The sequence below is a fragment of the Typopeltis vanoorti genome, chromosome 17, assembly GCF_054136105.1.
Source record: "Typopeltis vanoorti isolate ZY-2024b chromosome 17, IOZ_Tvanoo_1.0, whole genome shotgun sequence".
Lineage (NCBI taxonomy): Eukaryota > Metazoa > Arthropoda > Arachnida > Uropygi > Thelyphonidae > Typopeltis > Typopeltis vanoorti.
The window spans coordinates 78,878,603-78,901,139 of NC_143565.1; the positions used below are offsets into that span (position 1 = coordinate 78,878,603).

General features: G+C 37.5%; 1 protein-coding gene across 8 annotated transcripts in view; it reads left to right on the forward strand.

Moving 5' to 3' along the window:
- The first annotated feature begins 10,986 nt into the window (after positions 1–10,986).
- pps (protein partner of snf) overlaps positions 10,987–22,537 on the forward strand; it is a 553,267-nt gene continuing 541,716 nt past the window's right edge. For 5 of the 8 annotated variants that reach the window (XM_090406767.1, XM_090406772.1, XM_090406773.1 and 2 more), the window contains exon 1: positions 10,987–11,607. The gene's annotated coding sequence lies outside the window, so the exon portion shown is untranslated. Of the gene's footprint in view, positions 11,608–11,815; positions 11,971–22,537 lie in introns of those variants that run through there. The other 3 variants (XM_090406768.1, XM_090406770.1, XM_090406774.1) reach the window with 2 other exon arrangements.

Sequence of the window (22,537 nt, forward strand, 5' to 3'; positions counted from 1 at the left end):
GTACAAACTTTTAGTAAGTAGGGGAAAGTGAGTAATATAAAGAAGAGCGTCTCTAAGGAGGACCCCGCCTGGTACTCCGGCGACCCCCACCCCCCCCCCCCCCCACCCCCCCCCCCCCCCACCCCCCCCCCCCCCCACCCCCCCCCCCCCCCACCCCCCCCCCCCCCCACCCCCCCCCCCCCCCACCCCCCCCCCCCCCCACCCCCCCCCCCCCCCACCCCCCCCCCCCCCCACCCCCCCCCCCCCCCACCCCCCCCCCCCCCCACCCCCCCCCCCCCCCACCCCCCCCCCCCCCCACCCCCCCCCCCCCCCACCCCCCCCCCCCCCCACCCCCCCCCCCCCCCACCCCCCCCCCCCCCCACCCCCCCCCCCCCCCACCCCCCCCCCCCCCCACCCCCCCCCCCCCCCACCCCCCCCCCCCCCCACCCCCCCCCCCCCCCACCCCCCCCCCCCCCCACCCCCCCCCCCCCCCACCCCCCCCCCCCCCCACCCCCCCCCCCCCCCACCCCCCCCCCCCCCCACCCCCCCCCCCCCCCACCCCCCCCCCCCCCCACCCCCCCCCCCCCCCACCCCCCCCCCCCCCAATTTCTAGCCTGGCTCCCACTGATGAGACCTCAATAAAGGTCAAAACCGGTCTGGGCAGTTGCCCTTGCCTTTAATACAAAGCATCATACATCTCCTCCAGGAGATGTGCTTTGCATTAAGGGTAAATATTAAGATTAGTGTTCAGTGCTTATTCTATGTTTACCATGAGTTGACTTGGTCTTGCACTACGTGCAGGATCAGCTAGACTTGCAACACTTGCAAGCACAAACTTGACTTGTTTGTCTGTTTGCTTACTTGGGAAATGGAGTAAAACCAGGTTTAAAATAGCTTGGTATTTTTAACATATATATATATATATATGTGTGTGTGTGTGTGTGTGTGTGTGTGTGTGTGTGTGTGTGTGTGTGTGTGTGTGTGTGTGTGTGTGTGTTAAAGATAGCAAGAAAGTTTTATACTTCATTTCAATCCTTTTCCCAAGGAAGCAAAACAATGTTTTGCAAGTGAAATATATTCACGTCTGAGCTACTACTTACATATAGAGGCTAATGACTTCATATCACTTGTCTTAGTATGTGTCCCGTAATGCAAATTAGACCCCTTCCCCTTTTGGTCGTGTATAATGCTATGCATAATGGGAAGTGCCACTAACCAGACCGGTTTCCACCTTTATTGAGGTCTCAACAGTGGGAGCCAGTCCCAGGAGAGATACCAAGGATGAAGAAATACAGAAGTCATATATCACATATACAAGTAGCCAAAGGGTGCTTGAAGTTATTAATAAAAATCTCCGGATGACAGAAAAATGTTGAAAGTTTTTTATTATTCAGATTTTTCTCTCTTCTGTAACTTCTCAGGTAGCTGGGATCTGCCCTATTCTTCAAACAGAGCGATTATTATCTATATTCTCAACACTTCCTCTATCACCCGTAACCACACACTCACATCTATCAAGATTACTAGTATTTACTCCATAAAGATAAAACAGTGGGAATTTTTATCTCTATTCATCTGCACCATCATTATCCAGAGATTTTACTTTAATGTCCGATCAACAACTCATATTTACGCATGAAGCTACAAAACAGCCTCTACCTTGAATAATCACAAGGAAAGAAGAAATACACCCAGATTCAATCAGGAGTGAGATCCAACTTCGGATGAGAGACGATGGTGTATTATATGACTTAAAGATAGCTAAAAGTAATCATAAACTATGCTTCATTTGTTGCAATGAAGTACGATTGCATCTTTATTTGTCTTATCACTGTTTGACTGTGTTATAATGTATAGTTTAAAAACCTGTTTCCTTTGTGATATATATTTGTAACAGGTAAATATTTTTTCTTCAATTGATTTAAAATGTGTTTTACCAAATACCATTCCGTACATACTAAAATTTAAGATTTCCATAGGAAACAGCATGAGCACTCTTCTATCGAAGCAAGAGAGAGAGGGGGAGAGAGAGGGAGAGAGAGAGAGAGAGAGAGAGAGAGAGAGAGAGAGAGAGAGAGAGAGAGAGAGAGAGAGAGAGAGAGAGAGAGAGAGAGAATAATATTCGAATCTAAAATACAAATCTAAAGAATATGCTTTATTATATCCAAATGCACCAAGCTAGCCTCATGCTCAAATAACTGTCCAGCCTACTGGTTCTTTGTTAATGCTGTTGAACAAATCTTATGCCTTACTATATTTCCACCACACTTATTTTCATCCTGATGGAATAACGGTAGTATTGCATTAAGATAAGCCAGACCTCTTGGATCAATAATCTATCTCCATCTCTTGAAAGTTGGTCTTGAGATTAATTGTGATTGAATATATTTATTCAATCACGAATAATCTCCTACTACTGTTATTTCACAGACCATCCACAGCATATCTCCTCTGATCTTTCTCTAAAAAAAAGATTTTAGAAAAATATTCACTAATCTTTATACTACTACATGTATCCTGATCCAGCCCATCTCTCATGTTGTACTATCAGCTTGTACATCAGAATTAACATCCATCCTGTATCGCTTGTGTAAGTCATCAAACTATCTGATACATACCTAATCGCATAGTAGTAACTCTTTATGTAGCTTGTTCTGAAAGAAGGAAGATAAAATTCGGCCATCAAACTGTCATTACGTTCCTCTCAGCAAAATATCTCAGAAAGTGATGGAAACACTATAATTAATTAGCGATCAGAAGTAGAGACTGCGCTATTCTCGTTGTATATCATAGAAAAATTGGAGAAACTCATGTTGCCAGCCTTAATACTTCCAAGGCAACTGATTCTCACTGGTATCTTGGTCTTCTTTCCAAGGCACATTTTATAGTCTCCCTTCTATTCGATTGCCATTTGTTTCTCTAATTCATTGTGTGCCATTGTAGATCAATTCATCTCATTAGATTTTTTAATGCCAGAATAACTCAAGATTCTGTACTCTCTTCAATATTGTTCCTCCTTCTGCATCAGTACATTTTCTCTCTAGCTTCAAATCCTATTATTACTTTTGATTTTGACAATAATTTTAATTCCTCTTCTTCATTCATAAAATCTTGTACTTATAGACTAATGTTTCAAGCCTTCTAGGGGAAATGTCTTAATCATCCGTTTCTTGCCATCGTTAATTGTGGTGATGGCAATCTAGTTAAGTTTAATGCTTCCAGAACAGGATTCTGTCTGATTTACCCTCCAGAAAGACGGTGCTTCACTCCTTCTCAGTTAGATAACATTCTCCTTACCAACCAATATTAACTTTCTTCTTGGCTTGGCATTCAAATCTAGCTCATTCTGGCACTAACACACCAATCCAGGACTCTTCATCCATGAAATAAGTTTGTTCAACTCAGCACTTTATAAATGCTATAATCTATCCAACCTAAGCATAGTATTCTTACATTTGGGTTGGGCGATCAAAAATCACTCTCCGAATGTTGGAGTTTATCCAAAATAGGGCACTTTCTTTACTACCTGTTCTTGAGCGACTGCCACCAATTGCTTTTGCGCATACACTCTGTTTCTGTTTAATGGCTTTTCTATAGGTTGCTACACTGAAAACTGGCCACCGCTATTCCTTCACTTTTTTTTAATCATGTTCGAATACTCTTAGCTGTTGATCAACATCCATATACAGTTCAACTTCAAAATCAGTGAATCAAATATTCCTACCTCTGTCTTTTTCCACACGCTACGATTTCCTCAATGAATACAACCTACATCTCCTCTAAAAATTCATTCAGAGATTCTTTCTTCTCTCTAATCAGATGCACTTACACGGCACTGTAACATTGTAGGTCGTAGGCATCTCTTGTGTGAGGTTGATATTTAAAGAAATAGAACCTTCTAACGTTTGTCAAGTGGAAATATACTGTACATATTATTACGTTTCCCCCCTCAAATTTAAAAAAAAAAAATAAAGCTGGGTTATTGATCAGAACACAGCTGTCATCGACTAGCTGCAATTCCGAAATTCGAAACCAGGTTTAGTAGCCATAGTTTCTGCATAGACACTCTGTTTCTCTCTGTTTTATGCCTTTTCTCTAGGTTACTATATATATGTAATTATCAGGGATGAATTCAGGACAAGAAGTGCCAGGGCCATGCCCTGGTACTTTTTTAAAACTATCAAAATTTTAAAATTCATTATAATAAATTAAATTTAGACAGCCTGTGTAGCTCAGTGGAAGTGGCGCTTCCGTCTTCTGCGTTTGGCCACTTGACGTTAGACCTAGGTTCTAGTCTAGTCGCTGACTGGAGGAACTTTATCTAAGCCTATCTTCGACCGGTTCCCGAGTTAGTCGAACTCTGGCACAGGCAAGCGGATTTTTCCTCCCGGGAACTCGGGTTTTTCGTCCGGTAAACTCAAGAAAATCGACCGTAGTACCCACATTATTTCAGACAGTGACATATCTTGTTAGGATTAGGTACCAAGAGATGGCAGCACTTGTTTGCAAGCCTCTTCATCGGTGGCTGCTATAATTAGTGATTGACATGGGCCAGCTATCTCTGATTGGCTACCGGTGGAGATTGAACTGCCCACTCAGTCTCCAAAAGCTAGATAGGGTATAAAGGTCTCGCCTACTCCTATTAAGGAATAAAAGGCGTTAGTTGATTGATGATTTTTTTTATAATAAATTATACTAATTAAAATAATGAGACTTATAATGCATTTCCAGCTTTCGGTCAAAAAATAGCAGATTGCTGCTCTTGTCATTTCGTTTCAGAAAACAAGGCAATGACCTGCATCTATGTTCGATTTCGAAGTTTCAAAACAAAAAAAAATGACAATATTGCATCCCCACCCAATGCTACATTGCAGTTGGTCGTTTGTCATCCCTACATTTCTAACAAGTTCCATGGACCTGACAAGTGAAAACGTGTAGTGTGCTCTCTGAAACTGTGTCCTTGCTATATGGTGTTGGAGAAAGTATTTTAAGAAGAAAAGTGTAATAATGCATCATAGTGCATCAACAATATGAAGAGAACCAATGAAAATAGATTAACCAATTACTTTTCAAAACTTAAAATAAATAATAATAATAATTATTATTATTATAATAATTATTATTAGCCAATCAGATTATATTAATGGGCTATTAATAATAATTATCATTAATTGCCAATCAGAGATAGCTGGCCCAGCTATCTCTGATTGGCTGCCACTGGAGATTGAACTGCCCACTGAGTCTCCAAAAGTTAGATTGGGCAAAAACGGCCCCACCTACTCCTTATACGGGAATAAATATGCGTTAACTGATTTTTTTTTTGATAATAATAATAATGCCCACTTCATGCTCTGGATTTTTGTTTCCAAGGTAGAGCCCCAGCACTATCTCTTTTAGGACTACACACCTGGTCCCTGAAAACATTAAGAAATAAAACTGAATTTGATAGAATAAACCAATTTATGAAGAATGAATCACGTGGAGTTTAAATAAAAAGAATAATATAACTCATAAATAAATGGATAAAGAAAAGAAGAAAAATATCAGAATGGAGAAAACATATTAATAGATTGGATTCAAAAAGAGTTGTTAAATTAGCACGTTATGCGGAATTCACACTTGTGCCATAGACTACAACAGAACACCCTTCTTATTTCTGATATCCGAGAACCTAATTGAGATCTTATATCGATTTCTTTTTGATCATTTCCTATTACATAGACGGTCGCATCTTCTCTTTCAAATGATTTCGGAGTGAATTTTTTTTGATAGTGAGCTTACGCGGACCTTATGCTTATCTATGAAATAGTGACAATAGCACGAATAATGTCTGTGAACATTTGAATTTTGGTAAGAATTTCAAGGCAAGTATGTGCGTGCTGTGGAAGTGCCCGTGGTTACCATAATCACTCACAGGTAAGAGATACTCCATTTATATATAGGCCTAACCGCCATTGCTGATTTATCGTTCTATGTATCTCGCAATGTGTGAGGAAGAGGACGATGATGCTTATATCAACTCACTCAGCACCAAAGGGCGTTTAATTAGCATTCTCAAAAAGATACTAAAAACAGCTGAAAATGATTGGCCAGGCACTCTTAATTTCAACTCTTTGCCAAATGAAATTGAAGAGCGTGAAGATAATTCCCAGACTGAGGAGAAACTCGATTTGGTGATTTCCCCTACTACAGACCTCGATGAAACTCGGGCTCGTAAGAAACGTAAAACCTCTGACACTGAACCGCTCATGGATTTAGGTATGGAAGAGGACACCCCTAACCTTGATCACACTGCCTCCCCAAAAGAGAGGGGTACCTTCGATTGTTCTATGTGAAAAAAGGAAATGGACACAACTGAGATCCATCATGTCAAAACTTCAGATACAGTATATCTTGGCCAAAAATACAGACCATGGCGTTAGGATTCAGCCTACTACTGTGTCATACTTTAGAAGGCTGACCAAAGAGCTGGATTCAAAAGATATCCAATACCATACTTTCTCTCTTGGCTCAGAATGAAATTTGAAGGTAGTTTTAAGGGGTCTCTCAGAGGATATAACCTCTGACGAAAGAGAGGCTGATCTCTGACTCCAGGACCTACCACCTATCAAGGTCAGCAGTATGACTAGAGCAGACAAAACACCCATGCCTCTAGTTTTAATAGAGATTCATGAAATCTACAAAAACATCTATGACCTCAAATGGGTATGTGGTCTTAGAATCACCCTTTGAGCCTTTGAGAAAGAAGTATTCTACTGGACAATGCCATAGGTGCCAAAGATTCGGGCATGCGCAGAGACTTTGTAAGACAGAGTTCAAATGCTTGAAGTGTGCAAACGTCACCCTACCAACACATGTACAAAACCAAAAGCTACTCTGGCAAAAATGTGGCAACTGTGGCGGCCCTCATACTGCCAACTATAGAGGTTGCATCCAAAACCCGAAAAACAAGCAGACGGAAGCAGGCAGTCTCTCTTCTCCCCATACCAGAGCTATCCAAGAGACCACAACTCCACTGTCCCCACAGTCATCCAAAAACGATCAGAAAGTCATCCTCTGCAACTAGATATCTCTAAAAGATCATCCCAACAAAATCAGACAAAGATATATGCAGACGTACTTCGTGTAAAAAAGTTAACCCAGGAAAAAATTCAACCAGTATCACTATCCAATTTGACAGCTATCATCTCTGCCTCACAAACAAATATGCTGCTGGACTTTAGCAGATCTAACCCCTCACCTTCTTCTACCAAAAGCATCCTAAAGGATACACAAACCATCATCTCAGCACTCACGAATGAACAGTAACAAATTAAAACCAAAATCTCTAGAGATCATTGCGTGGAACGCGAACGGCCTGAGGAGTAAGATTTTAGAACTTCAAAATTTCATCCAAAGACATCAGCCAGATGTACTTTTGCTAAACGAGACGCACCTAAGACCTTCAGACAACACCAACATTTGTGGATATCATCTGTATAGAGCCGATGGAGTATTCCACAGAGGAGGAGGACGCACAGCCATTTTTATTAAAAATTTCAGATCTCTTCACTCCATAAACATCCCTCCTACCACCAACCTCGAGGTAACTGGCATCGAGATTCCCACGAGTTCTGCCAGCAAATTAAAAATCTTTGCAGCATATCATCCTCCACAAAAAATATTACTGTTATCGGATTTGAACGCCTTATTCGATACCGGAGAGCCTATCATTGTGGCAGTTGATTTAAATGCCAAGCATTCAACCTGGAATAGCCGTTTAACCAACAAATATGGATAGATACAAAAGTATGCTGGTTTCAACAAGTTTCTTTTGATAGGTCCCGATGACCCCACCCATCACAACAATTATGATCAGGCTGATGTGTTGGACATGCCATACTGCAGCACATCAAACTCCAATACAATTTAATGACGATTAATGATCTATCATCAGACCACAACCCAATTCGGTTAAAATTGGGAAACCTTGAAAAACTATCCCCCTCCCCTCACTTATTCATTCCTTGGGAAAGGCTCCCCAAGGTACTTCCAAAATATATTGATCCTGTTCCCATCATAAAATCAAAAGAGGAAATTGAAACAGCCATTAAAAATCTAACAGAACAGATTAAAGCAGCCTATGCAGCAGTTACTACCCCTGCAACTACCTGCGAATCCAACCACTTGCCAGAAGATATTATGAATCTGATTAGAGAAAAAAACAAGGCAAGAAAAAGATACCACAAGATCAGGGCGCTGCAAGACAACTGGATCTTGAACAGGTTCAACTCTGCAGTGAGAGATGCCCTTGCAGCCCATAGAACTCAACTCTGGGAAGAAAAACTGACCTCCATCTCTACTGATAACCACTCTATACAGAATCTCATCCGAAAGATTAAAAACAGAATTATAACCCCACCCTCCTAACAGATTCAGGTCTCATCCACACTAATGCTGATAAAGCTGAAGCAATAGCAAATCATTTTGAAAAACAATGTAAACCTGCATACGATCATCTCGATTTTAACCATATATACAGGATCCACTGTAACATCAAATATTCACTCAATTCTGCTGTCACATATTCCACTCAATTTGCACCCATCTCACCTGCTGAAATATATGATATTATTAAGAAGTTAAAGAACAAAAAGGCTCCTGGACCAGATGGAATTACTAACAAAGTAATAAAGCTTCTACCACATAGGACTATTGTCCATCTGACAAATATAATTAATTCCATCCTTCACTACAAACCTTTCCCGTCCTACTGGAAACTGGTGGACATAATACCAATCCATAAACCTGGAAAAGATCCCAGATTGCCTCATAATTACAGGCCAATCAGCCTCATCTCAAATCTTGGAAAAATTGCCAAGAAGGTTTCTTACCAGACTCCAAGATTCAGTATTACGACTAAATATCCTGCCTGAGGATCAGTTTGGCTTTCGACAATCTCATAGCACCATGTAAAAAATACACAGATTAGTGGAACACATCATCACGGGTTGTGTTCCACTGATTAGTGGAACTTAAACCATAATGCCAAACCTTGTCAAATGCCAGAGCATTTGACAAGGTTTGGCATTATGGTTTGCTATACAAACTGATATCATCTGGTGTACCAATGGGAATCATTCATCTTATAAAGGCATACCTCTACAATAGGAATATACATGTCAGGATGTGTGGAGTAGTTTCAACACAAAAACGTATCTTGGCTGGAGTTCCACAAGGATCCTTACTAGCACGAATCCTATTTTCCTTATACTTGTGTGATATACCGCATAACCCATTATCTTCAATTAAAGCTCTATATGCAGATGATACAGCGATACTGGACAGATCTTTAATGCTGCACCTAGCCATCAAGAAACTGCAAGAAAACCTACTGCTAATCCAACAATATTTCACCAAATGGCGACTCCAAGTGAATGTCCTGAAGAGCGTAGCCATCCTATTCTCTAGAAGATCTTTGCTTCCTAAAGATGATATCCTCCTTTTCAACACAGAAATCCCATGGAAAACTGAGATTTGGAGTAATATTAGACAGAAAACTGAGTTTCAGAACCCATATGAAGACTCTCTGTGCAAACACATCAAAAACCATAGCCCAGTTCTATCCACTAATTAACAGAAACAGTAAGCTGATCATCAGAATCAAACTTCTCATATATAAAGTAATGGTTCGTCCAATACTTATCTACGCTTCACCAGCCTGGATTGATACTGCAAATACTAATATTCTCAAATTACAACGTAGCCAGATAAATGTCTCAGAATGATCCTGGGCACCCCGTGGTTCATCTGAACTGTTCAGCTACACCGGAACACAAATGTCCCCTATATTTACACTTTCATGCAGACTATAGCAATTAAATTCTTCTCAAAAGCATCTGTGCACCCTAACAAACTGATCCAACTGGCTGCAGATTATGACGCAATGGATTATTTCAAACATAAAAGACCTAAAGCCATCCTAAACTTCAACACTGAGGACTGATCTCCTAGTCCACTCAGGGCGAGCAATTAGCTCATAATCTTTCTCCACTCACAGTTTCTCGTAAGATAGCGGGGAATATGAAAAGCTTTTGCTTCACCCCTTATGTCAGAATTGATAGTTGATAGTCTCTTTCACATTATGGCTCATAGTACAGCTGTAAACCAACCGAGTTTTCCCCTTTTATCTCTTCCCTTGACTTTTATGTTTAGAAACATTTTTTCGTTATCTTTGAAAGAACATGACATGATATTAAAAAAGAAAAAATCCCTGGTTGTAAATTAATTTGCACTATCATCGTTTTGTTGCATTTATTTTAGATTAATCTCTTTCGGTTTTGATATCTAGAAATCAGGACCGGATATACAATAAACTGAATCATCAATTCTATGTCTTCCTCATCTGCTTACCATTAAGATTGTATCGAATTCTAGCTTCAATAATCTTTTTTGAGTAATTGTGATAAAACTGTGATGGCCTCTTTAATCACAGTAGTGCACTGTAGTAAATTGTCATTGCTTCTCTCCTTTCATAACGTTACGTTTTCCTTGTATATGAATATCTGAGTATATCAGTTGTAAGGTGTACTTTAATTTTTTTATTTATTTAGCTGTTTAGTTTTGCTTTCCTGCTAGAAGTAGAATATCAAAGGCATTTTACAGTAATGGATGTGGACAATAATCTCTTTTTGAGAAAAAAAAAATCGATTTTTTTTTAAAATCTCAGATTATTTGATTTCTTCGAAATTCACGATATACTGTATATTGATAATTTTTTTAATTATTTCGCGTGATTTATTTATGCTTCTGATTACATGAGACTTCATATTTTATGATAAATTCTGCGTATGCTAAGAATTATGACCAGTATCCGAACAGTCTTGTTAAAAACATATTCTGCACTTAAATCATAGTAAAGTTAATTGTATTCCATTTATGCAGTATCTTAAACGATACTGTAATAATAATAGTAATTATTATTATTATTAACTGCAAAGATTAAAAGCTGTAGATAGTAATTATTATATATGATTCTTTGCATCCTACTCTCGTGTACTGTACTGTACTGTACATACATTAACGAAAAAAAGAGATACTTTTTGAGCACTTGAGATTAAATATAAATATGGAATCAGAAATCAGGATTAGGAAATTTCCAATTAATAACAAGTGATGGTTTTCATTAAGCCTATTGGTTTTGAGAAGCAACACCGCGTTTCATACGTACAGCCGTTAGTGTTAAGTGTATGGACAAAAGGGCCTTGCTTTGATTCAGTGCTTTATTTGGGTGCTAGGCAGAGGTCATTCATTAAGCTGCATTTCATATAATTTATCAAACGAGATATAAACCATTTATTGGAAAGTGATTGATGTTAACAAAAGGACAATTTCATTTTGGCTGTAGAAATTGTTATTATGCAGTCACGTGCCTTCCGAAAGAAGTTCAGTTCGCTGGGCGTGAAACTAAAATGTTTAGATGTAATACCCTTATGAACTGCTACTAGAAGCTCTATGATCATTGTTAATTTTCGAGATAAACAGTGTCATTTCTCTAAGCGATCTTTTACCTCATAGCACTGATGGCTTAGGCAAATGATTAAATAGCCATGAAAGAATTTACAAGGATCAATGCACATTCGTAACTAGGTAAGTAGAAGCTGATGTTTTTAAGCCTAATTATGAAGAAAAGCGAATTGAAATTGTGCTGCACTTTCATTGGTTAATTTTGTTGTTTAGGTTTTATACAGCCTCGTGTAACAGTTTATTCATTTAAATATAATTCCTTTTAATTCAGTTAAAGTCATAAACTTGTTTACCTCAGTAGTTCGTAATGCATACGTTTGTCCATATTTGCTTGCGCCTTAATTTATGGGAATTAATGATTATTTGTACTGCACATAACCAAAATAATTTGATCAGCCACAGAATAAACAATGAACGTTTTAAATAAGAAAAGTATTTGGTTATAACTAATTTATTAGTTCCGAGCGGGCAATAGTCGATTTATAGGTAAGTAGAAAATTGTATAGTATGTTGTCGTACATGATACATGTTTAGAAACCTGACTTAATGTTAGGATTGCAAATAAACTGGTTGTATATGATATGAATATTTCATTTCTCATGTGGCAAGATAAAGGCATTTTTTTTTTTTTTTTTTACTATGTTATTTAAAAAAATAGCACTTTGAGAAAGATTGCTTTTGGAGAGGTCATTTTTGTGAATCCACAAAACTATCTTTCTCCTTAGATGATGATATTGGACGTGGAGGATTAGAGATTCCAACTTAAACATATTAGAATTATTCCTAGAATGAAACGGTTGCAGGTTTTATTTAACATGAAAAAGAAAGCAAATAAACGTTCATTGTTTCCAATAAAGATTATATTGTGAGAAATACAGTAAAAAAGGATTTGTTATTATATGGCACTGTGAGAGCATTGGATTGGAATTTTTGAGCAGTGATTTAATTTGTGGGGAGTAACATGGGATTTTTCCCAGAAATAATATCCATAATTTGTGGGATTATGCCTTGTAATAAATTTTATGCTAATACTTTCGAACAAATAATTAAGCCTATTTTTAATTTATTTATCTTCAGCATTATGTGGCATTATGCATCGTTTTCTTAATGTAATTCGAAAGTTTGAGATAAAAGTACTAGGGAATGAACCACGGCTTTTTGATAAACGTTTGAACTTAGAACTGGAGAAATATTCATTCAACTTGTCATAAGTATATGAAAAGAAAATTCCATGTGCTGATAATCCCAACATTAAGATAGATTCTCCATTAGTGGAATGTTACACTTCATTTTTCTGCTAAGCTTTAATGAACTTTATTTAATTAAAATGTTGAAATATATTTCATAACAGGCTCATTAAAAGTCACTTACTGTTCATTTCTGAAGCTGAATACTTAAATTTTGCTGGGATACCAAACGTTTTGCTGTTTGCATGTAGTGAAATCCAAAACAGCCCGTTTGCTGGTTTAAGATATATGTGATTATATTTTAGATATTAATTTAGAGTACTTAATTAATGATGTTTAAAACAATTTAGAATCACTATCAGATTTCACCAACATCTATCAGGTTGTTTAACCTCTTCATGCACTTCTCCAAGAAACATTTCTTAAATCTTGGATTTAATTTTTTCCTCTCTCTTGACTACTGACAGGGTGAGGCTCTTTTGAACAGATACTTTACTGTTCCTTCCGTCTTACACAATCAGTTATTTGTCTATCTATAAATTGAAAGTTCATTCCTTTAATTTCTTGGCTAGCTATGCTAGTAATTTTGAACTTGTTTTGTGTTTGGTGCAGTGCATTTTTTTTTTTTTTAATTATTTAAATAATTTTCACACATGTAACAAAAAATAGAGAATTTTATTGAAAAACTCCAATATATTTCATCTAACGTTATGTGAATATCATCAGATGCCCACATAACGTTTGAAATATATTTTAGTTTTTCAATAAAATTCTCTATATTTTTTGTTACATCTGTAAGCCTCACAAGTTAAATATGTCTCTAGTGTACATGTTCCATTAAAACTATTCTTTTTCTTTCTTTTTTTCCTCCTTTCGGGATTATCTTATTTTACTTAAGTTTCTGTATTTTAGCACTGTAATGTCTTGGAGTAATGATTGTTTCTTTCAGTTTTATTTTAAGATATGCATATGATGGTGATATCATTGTTTTCTTTGTAGCTAACTCACCATCATTCAAATTATATTAAGCAGTGCTTGATGGTGTCCCTACTTTGGAGTTGATTGTTCAGATCTTATACTTTTTTTTCTTAACTTATTTTCACTAATTTAGTCTCATTACTATTCATTTTAATTCCTAAATTTTTACATGTCATTCAGTTTGGTTATTATATTTTTCCATTTTTATTGTATTTCAGGAAATGTAATAATCATTTGCATGTTTAATATGGTCGATGTTTCTGCCAATTATTGTTATCCTTGATTTTTCTGTTAGATTACTTCTAATAAGTAAATATAAATATTGCCTGATAGAGTGGTAAGCGCAAATGGTCAATGAGTTCAAGGAGTGGTATGATAGACTTTGAGTTTCCTAGGAAGAACCTCCCGCGATGAGTCTTGATAGACTTTGTTTCCTAGGAAGGACCTCCCACAATGATCTTTTGACTCCATGGAGGCCTGAATGATAATGATAATAATACTAATAATACTATGTTTTCCCCAGGCTAATGCATTTAATATTAAAATCCTAAAATTTGCACATTCACAGTTTCTTTAATCATATTTTCTGACGTATTTTAATTTTCAAGTAAAAACTTTAGTAACTCGGACTTAATAGTGAAATTTAAGTTTGGAGTTTCACATTTTTGTCTGTTTCCTTTTTAATAAATTGGTGTGATCCTGTTTTTTCCAGTTACTGGATATTATTCCAGTATATAGGATCTTCCTCAGCCATAGCCAAGTTAGCCGGTCTTGGGCATGGACAGCAGGTTTTTTTCCCCCAGTTTATCCTGGGATTTTTCCTCCCACAAAGCAGGCAAACTGGCCCCATGAACACATGCTTTGACAGGCATGGGATACTACCGGGACTAAGGAGCAACCAACCTATTCCGCAGGATTATCGGTTACAGAAGCTTAGGTGGTAAAATGTGTAGGCCTGTGCCAAAGCATAACATATGATGATATAGAATTTAATTAGCATTTTTATTAGGTAACTGGCAGGCTGAGTTTCTTTCATGCTTCCAAAGTTCAGTAGTCAGTTTGTCTATTCCTGAGAATTTAATCTTTTGACTTATTGCAGCTTTCTTTGTTATTTTCTTTTCATTATTGATGCATGATGTATTTTCCGTATCATGTCTTATATATGCTTATGAGCAGTGTTTGAAAGTTCTTTCCAGATAACACTTTTATTCCCATTTCTAAATCATAAGTGTATTTATGTGAATTCCACCCATAGTATATTAGTACTGAGGTGGGCTAAGAGTGAGATAATCCAAAAATACCTTCTCTAGAGTTCAAACAAGAAGCTTTCCAAACCACTTGAGGCTTCCAATGAGTAAGGTGACAGTTTCGCATTAAAATGAAATTTACCTGCCACTTAAAGACATTCATAAAACATCCATGCCCATAGTGACATTGCAACTTGCAGCGGATATGCTAACCACCTGGCTGGCCAAAGTGTTCCCATTTTTATTATATATATTATTTTATTTAATTATTTATTTATTTGATAAATATACACTACTAAGGTAAGAGAATTTGTGGATTTCTCTAGGAATAAATGTCTCAGGCAACATGTATTAGAGGGAACATGAGGATCAAGAGTTTTAGATTTGATCTTAACAGATTTAGAGGATCTGATTGGATTGGATTGGTACAGATATCTTTCTTTCCCCCAGTTGGTAAGATTGACCAGGTAGTCTGTTAAGTCTGAGTAGGTATGCAGAAGCATCAAGAGTTGATGTGAATATAAGGCAGGTGACTATAATAATTTCAGAAATCAGCTAGGGTCAGTTCCATGGATGGACGGCAATTAATGTGAAGTCATTAGCCTTTATATAAAAATAGTCTAGTTGTGAAAATACTTCACATGCAAACTTTGTTTGTTTACACTTGGATAAAGGATTAACCACCTAACTGGCCATACAGATCCAATATATCAAAAATATACACTTCGTATCCATATAATTTTTCTATAATATCCAATTCTTATATTGACTTTGATGGATACTTCACATCCATGTTGTGGATGTATATGCATGTACAAGCCAGTGTACAGCCATGTGAAAAAAAAAAAAAGAAAAAAAAAACCTTTCTATATACATGGATGGATGAACTGAAAAAAAGTGATATCAGTAGTGCACGGGAGCTAGTTGAGAAGAATTTATCACTGGCAAGGGCAAATTGCATACCTTAAGTCAAAAAAAGATAACATGATTTGGGTAATTCGATGACTAATGGAATTGGACAGGAAATGCTGATGAAAAACAGGTTATGGAAAAAGTATAAAGAGAGTTGCATAAGGAATATAAAACTCAAGCCAGGAAAGTAACTAGTATGGTAAGAAAAACAAAAATGGAATATGAGAAGAGACTAGTGACTAGTATACTGGAATCCAATGAAAATTCTAAGGAATTCTTTCATTATGGGGCCAATAGGAGGAGAAATGATTGTGGATGAATGACCCTGTTAGATAGAAATGGGGATCAAGTGACTGATGCAAATGATGAAGCAGAACTGTTTAATGGTCACTTGATTGGTGGCATTTCATCTCAGTAAAGTAATTTGATATTCCTGTGAGGAGGGTTGAAAGTTTAGAAGTGCATGAGGAGAATGTATTTTGAATGCTAAGAACTCCAGAAGTCAATAAGGTGACGGGACTAGATAGGATTTCCCCATGTATTTTTCAGAGAATGTGCTAAGGACCTAATACCTCTAGTTACTTTGCTTTTTAGTGAAAGTGTGACTGTGGAAAAAGTGCTCAAAAGAGTTGGAGGAGGATAAGATGATGTCATTGCATAAGGGTGATAGTAGAATGAAGGTGTCAAACTATGACCAGTTTGTATTTTTTTTCTGTGGCTGTTAAGATTTTGCAGAAATTAGTGTGAGATCATGTACAAAATTGGACAGACTAATGTGCTGTTATCTGTGAGGGTCAGCATTTGTTACGAGGCACTCTTGTTTCAGTAATGTGATTGCCTTTTATGATAAAGTAATGAGCAGTTGATGAGGGAAAGGCATATTAGTATTGCTTCCAGGCTCCTCCATGGAGTACAAAAATTCATCACAGGAGGTTGAACACTCACAGACCACAATAACTATCATACCTTGCCTTGAATACATTGAGTTTGAGAACACTTGCCACCTGTTCCAGCAAATACATTCCACTCATTCACCACCTGCCAAGCAAAAAAAAAAAAAAAAAATATATATATACATATATATTATTTTTACTTTTTGACTCAAATGACCTCTTGTTCTCACATCACCAATTATCCTATGCAATAATTCTTCTCTGTCTAACTGATAGGTTTGTCTCACAACTTATAGCTTTCAGTCATATTATCCTTCTGCTATCTGCTAGCTCTCAAGACCTCATTCTGTTCTCATACTTGATATTCCAGAGTTTTGAAACAGTCTTAATTATTTATCTCTCCATTCTCTTCAGTGTGTTTCTCTATTACCAATTTGTAGTTTTGTGACTTAAAGACATCAGAAAAGTACTAATTAACTTGGATGCTAAAAAGTTTCCTAGTCTTAAACATCCACAGTAACCCCCCCCCCGGTAACCAGTGACCAGATCTGTGCCCAGAAATTAGTGCCTTATATAGTGGAACTGAGAACCTCTGTAGCTCAGTTCATTTTGATGCAGCCATTTGGTTGGAAAGAACTGAGTTCAAATCCCATCTATGAGGCAAAGAAACTTCATCAAGGCTTTTCAGTCATAGATGAGTTAGCTGATTTGCTATACCAAAACATGTGACAAATGCAAAACATTCACCAGCAGATCCAAATCCAATTTTATAATGGCCCACTGCATAAAAATTGCCTCTTGTCCAAATAGAAGCTGTGCCTTCTTGTCCCTTCCTGAGGCCATTGGACACAACTTTTGCCCACCTGCACTTTCTCCTCTCTCTCATCCTGATTGCACCACTGTTACTTCATCCAGTGATAAAGCTGGATTCCTAGCATCATTCTTCTTCAAACTTTTGTTAGGGAAATCATCTCCTATCATACTTGAATCTGAGCACCATATGCCTCTTGTAGTTTTGTGACATAAAGACATCAGAAAAGTACTAATTAACTTGGATGCTAAAAAGTCTCCTGGTCTTAATGCATCTCTCTCTGTTTATTTTTGAACATTGTGCTCCAGAGCTAACACTTGTCCTGTATCGTCTCTACAATCTATTATACAAAGCTGGTACTTATCCTAATGTGTGGAAGCAATCACATATCTGACCTATTCTAAAAAAGGGAGTAGAAGTCTGCCATCAAACTAGTGGAACCGAGAGCCTCCATAGCTTTCATGAGGACTATCCTGAGGGTGATGGCAACTCTCCATCATCCTCAGGGTGGTCCTCTCCAAAATGGAGAAAGTCATCAATAGCCAACTTCTCCACCTAGAGGCCTATGAGTTAATCAGTGACCACCAGTATAGATTCCACTGTTCAACATCCACAGCTGTTCTCTTAGCTTACATCACTCATCACCAGACATGCAGAGGAAAGGTTTGGTGAAACTTGTGTTGTTGCTCTTGGCATTTCCAGAGCTTTTGATCATGACTGGCATTGAGGCCCACTAAACAAAATGCCATCCTTTGGTCTACGGCCACCCTCTAATTGGATTGCTAGCTACCTCTCTAGTCGTTCACTGCATGTCATTGTTGATGGCACTTTCTTTTTGAGCTTCACCACCAATGCAGGAGTGCCACAGGGCTCTGTCCTACACCTACTCTTTCTAGTGTACATAAATGACATACTCTCAATCACAATGAATGCTATCCACAGCTTTGCAAACACTAGTACTCATTTGACAAGCCATGCAGTGCATTGCACAAATATTCCAAGCATCAAGATCATCTATGGACATGGCACTGATGTGCTTATAGGTTGTTCGACATCTTGTTTATGGGATCAGTGTATATATATATATATATATATATAGAATAAAATAAAGCTGGTTTCATATGAAGATGGAGGGTTTTTCATCCTTTCAGAACAGGCAAACCAACAATATGAATCTGCATATCTATAGACATAGAATACTATTGAACAAGGAAGGCAATGGGAAGCCCCTTGTTCTATAATAATTTCCTAGTAAAGTAGTAGCATTGCTGCCCCACCAGCCATTAGGTCGAGAGTAAACACACATGAGCAGTCATAGGCACTGATGATTTCTCTTCTTGATCGAGCCACAGCACATTACCAATCTGTTTCCTTAATTTATCATAGTCCCCTGCTATGTAATTCAACATATCTCTTGTTTCGTCATGCTTTTATCTGCCTTGCTACTTTCCACATTCAAACTACATGATCACTCTCTCTCTCTCTTCCTGATTGGTGGCATTGTGGTGACATCTTCTGTTATCACTGTATGAGATGATATTGTTAAATCTAATAACCAATAGTTGTAAAGTAGTTCAAGGAATTCAGTCAACTTACATGTTATTTCCTGTTTCCTGTTAATGTTTTTATAGTTAAAGTCACCCATTATCATCATCCTCTTGTTGCTAACCAGTTTCATCTGTCTGAACATTTCAGAATCATCTCCTTCTGTATTCCCTAGCTTGTCACAACATCCCAATAAATATCGAAAAATTTTGCTTACCACAGTCCCACACCAAATGGCCTCAAAGACATCATTACTGTTTCCTTCAAGTTCTACATTGAGAGGACACAACTTTTCTGAAATAATCAGCAAAACCCCTCTTCATCTTTCTTTCTTTTCAAAAATTGCTATAACCATTACTTTTTATTCCTGTGAGTGTGTCATTCTCCATTAACCACATCTTACTGACATCAGTGATTTGTGGGCTAATTAACTGCATCAAGGCCACAGACTCAGCATCAGTTTCCTTAATACTTCTTGCATTGGTATATAAGCACAGTATCCCCCCCCCCACCCTGGTTCCCATTTTTTCTCCATAATTCCTTACTTCATCATTCAAGTCCTTTAATTCTGTTGCTCCCATTGACCATCCCTGCATCCCCATCTTGTTTTCCTTTGTCTTTTATTTCAGACTAGTTGTGGTATCTTACTCTCATATGTGAGTGCAAGATGTGCATTGTTGCTTTAGGACAGGATCAAATAAATAGGGAGCAAAAGATGTGGATGACATGAATTGACAAATTAGCTTGAGCACAGATCAGATAATTATTATAGGGGACATAGATTAGAAGGAAGAGCATATGGGGAGAAAGAAATGGAATTGTGTAACTATTGAAAGAGAGAATCACTTTGGAGTATTAAGAGTATTTGATCTATTGATTGCATTAAAGAATTTATCCATAGTCAAAGTAATCACTTTGCTTCCATTTAGGGAGAGTGATCATGCAGTCTTGATCTGAGAAGTGGCTAAGTATGTTCAGTTTTAAATTAAGAAGAGGTACATGTGAAACTATAAGGCTAGTGAAATGGTCAAGGAATATTTGAAGAAGGCAGTATCAGATTGCATATCTAAGATTAGGAGAATAAATAAGATGAGAGTTAAATGAATGAGTAGCATCATTAAGCAGGAGTTGCAAAATGAAGAAAATGTTCTGGAGGGTATAGGAAGAATATTTTTAAAAGATAGGGAAGGTATCAGCAGGCTCAGGAATGCAAAAGCACAAGCAGGAAGGGTGACTAGAATGCCAAGGAGGGAAAAATCATGTTATGAAAGAAAATTAGCTGAGTAATCTAGAGGAAATTCCAAAGCGTTCTTTCATTATGTGGTGAGCAAAAGGAAGAATGATTATGGAGGTATAGTATAGCATTAGTAAACACTGGTAGTAGGGAGGTAACAGCAGATAAAGTAGTTAAATTATTTGAGTGATCACTTTCGGTGTGTGTGTTCTAGTTGCAAATAATGAATGATCGATGTTACACCATTGGGAAAGTCTAATTATTAAAAATATGGCAGAATAGTTCCATTTCATAAAGAACACTCTAAGAGTGAGGGAGCAAATTATAGATCAATTGCTTTCTGGATTGGGGATTGAAGTATTGAATAAGTAGGCTAAGGGCAGAATTCAAGAAGACTGTGGATAGAAATATATCATGTGTTTTGAGGGAATGTCTGGTCTTAGTAATTTATTCACTTTCTATAATAAAGTGACAGCTGAATTGGATAAAGGAACTAAGTGTTGTGAGTGAATAGCACATTTGTGAGCAATGCTGAGAAAATGGTTTAAATTGTTTAATGGGCTTCTTTTCTTATAACAGTGTTTTTTCTTTTTTTTTTTTTCAGGCCGGATACAGGTGTTTCTCAGTGGTGTTTGTTATTTTAATGTTGTTGGTGTATGTTGTTGCCACTTGTTTTCCCCATTGGTGTCAGACATTCTGAAATTGGTGTCTTTAAAGAAGCACTCTTCACCAGTGCTGAATGTTTCCTCTTGAAAAGTGAGTGGACACATTGTGAAAATTATTATATGTATGCATCAAAAATGTAAAAGGTTTATAGACTGCTAAAGTGAATAAAAAGAAGGAAAGTATTAATGTGCATGTGAGAAGTGTGATGATAGTCCAGTGTCACTAAGAATAGCCAGAAGATAGATGAAAGTACTAATGATAGCAAAGGGAAAAGAGAGAGCAAGGGCATAGGCAAAATTTGATGAAAATGAAGAGTGAAATGGGTGTCTGGAGTGCGAGATTAAACATCTAAAGAAAAGATTGGCTGATGTGAATGAGGAATAAGTTAGTAGTACAAAGCAAGTGTCAAAAGTTAATCATATAGCATTATATGGAGAATTTCATTTGCTTGAAGTGTAGTGAATAATAAGGTACATATGTTTTTCAGGTGGAACATTGAAACAAATAACTGATGCTTTTCATGGAAGGAATAAATAACAGACATCAGTATTGGTGATAGTTATATGCACTAATGACTTGATGAAAAAAGGGCATGTGAATTAGGCACCTGGGAGGTAATAGATAATAGTGTTCTTGGGAAAGTCGTTAATTGGTAGCCCTAATATGATAATAGTGAAGTGAAAAGGAAAACAGAGATAATGAATAGCAAGATGATTGAGTTGTGTGAGGCAGAGAGTATTCAGTTTGGGAATCTATGAAGTGAATATTTGATGGGAAGTTGGGATGGTCTAAGATTGATTGATTGCATTTGTGTAGCTTGGAATGGTAAGGTCAGTGGATTACATTTGAATGGGGTCGGACATTGGAGAAACTGTTATTTGCTGAGAGAGAGCACAGAGTTGAGATAAAGTTGTGTATTTAAGGATCAGAAAGTGACTGTGAAGCAGGTTTTGGATGAATAGGAGGAAGATGGATACAAGCTTGAAGATGTAATTAATACAGGACAGTGATGAATTGGATCAAGGTGGGGATGAGAGGAATATGAATGGAAATCAGACTCAGGATCAGGGAAATGGGAGTGCCAAGGAGAGAAGCACTACAACACTGAGTAGGGAGTGATTGTGTTGATGATGGCCTCAAAGAGTGGGATTGCTATGTGTATATACTAATGTACTTAAGTTTTGTAGAGCTGGAAAAGGCATATGATAATAAGATGCCCAGGGGTAAAGCTTTTCAAAACTCTATGGTTGTATGAGATGAATGTTCCATTTATCCCATACAACAGACCAATACATAGTCTGCGTTTAAATTGTAAGTCAGCAGTTAGAATTAAAGGAAACACAGGAAAATGGTTTGATGTGAAAGGTATCGTACGCCCACAGTTCATAGAACCAGGACTGGAAGTACCAAGAATAGTCAGTTCATGTTGAAGGAGAGAAAGAAATAGAGGATGTACGAATTGGTCAGCGACACGCATATCACATGCTTTATATGTAAATTTTCCAACTGTTGTACAAGCAAATTAGTTACCACTTTAAGAACTAGAATTTTTATAAAAGAAAAGCTAATTTTCCAACATA